This window comes from Gadus chalcogrammus, chromosome 9, assembly GCF_026213295.1.
Source record: "Gadus chalcogrammus isolate NIFS_2021 chromosome 9, NIFS_Gcha_1.0, whole genome shotgun sequence".
NCBI classification, from domain to species: Eukaryota; Metazoa; Chordata; class Actinopteri; order Gadiformes; family Gadidae; genus Gadus; species Gadus chalcogrammus.
In genome coordinates, this window is record NC_079420.1 from 268,639 (window position 1) to 270,192 (window position 1,554).

Genomic DNA, 1,554 nt, shown 5'->3' on the forward strand with positions numbered 1-1,554 from the left:
GTACAATTGAAAGGATCAAGCGATATGAAAACATTAAACTACAAAAGGTTTTCATAGACCTCATAAAATATAAAGATAAGCACAGGCTACCATTACCATCAGGTCAGATAGAAGATGGCCATCAAATACAAAAAGGTTTTTAACAATACGAATAAACGAATGAGAAATATGACATGGCTATATAAATAACTAATTTATCGTGCACTTCATCGTTTGAATGAAGGGTTTAATTAAAACCCTCAAGACAGACTCCAAGCTATTGTCATAACCATTTAAAATTATATCAAGGCTTTTGCTACATAGTATAACAGAGTTCAGTTGTCTCATCAGAACTTGAAACCCGCCTTAAATGAGGGATGAGACTCTTAAAAGACTGCAATGTCTGAAACGATGTGATTTCCTCACCACCATGGCAATAAGTGTACCGAGGTGAATGTAGCCTTTACCAGGACCCGTAATAAAACCTGTCAACCCGATAAACCTCCGCTCTTTGGCTCGTGGTTTGTGTGACAAAATGAAATAAAAACACGAGACAAGACTTTCATTAGAAAATAATTTAATAAACATTTTCAAACATACAAAAAAAGAACATTGGAAGGAAGTGAGCCCTCCGTTCCCGACTAATACTTTTTTCATCGATAATAATATAATTTCAACCAAAACAATAAAAACAAAAAACAAAAAAAGGATTGGACGAGCTCCTGACCGGCTCTTCCGCCCGACGACTAATGCCGCTCGTCTAAAAGGGCCTCCCCCATTGGTCGGCTGGTAGACGACAGTCACAGCATTGTGCAGTCTTGGCGTCAGTCTCACAAATACCATGACAGAATACTAGCAGCGGCCAATTTCACCCCCCCCCCACCCCCCTCCCCCTCCACCCGCCCTTGTTTGGTTACTTAAAAAATTGCGGATAAATTGTCAATTGTTATTCCATGGAAACGGGCGAAAAAAAATAAAAAGTGGCAGCAGCATCACTAGCAGAGAGGGGGGGGGGGGGGTAAATAGCTCCTTTAAAAAACACAGTATTTGAAATAAACCCACAGTGAGGTGCCGGCGGTCTGTCCGAACGCCACCCACCCCCACCCAGGCAGAAAGGATAATAGAAAGCAAAAATCCACAAGTGACAATACAATACAGAAAACGCAACGAGGAGGTGGGGGGTGGGGGGGGGATGGAGAGGGGGGGGAGACAGAGAAATTAAAAACGACAGGCTAACAAGGCAGCGGAGTCCCCGGTCAGGGACTATACTTACGGTCGCGCTGGGAGGCCGACACTAGCAGCCCAGAGAGTTCTGACAATCAGAGGAAGTTCATTGGCCTCCGTGCCGAAGCGGTGCCCCCTTATTGGCTGCAGGAGGGGGGGAGGGGTTGGGGGAGAGGAGGAGGAGGAGGGGGAGGAGAGGGGGGAGTCGCCCCCCCTCCCAGCCACCACCCTGCCCCCCCCTCCACTCTAATTCTGCTTTACCTTACTTGGCAGTGGTCGGTCGAACCTTAAGATAGATTGCTTTGTTTATACTTAAGATAAATGGTATGGGGAGGGTGGTGGGGGGGGTAG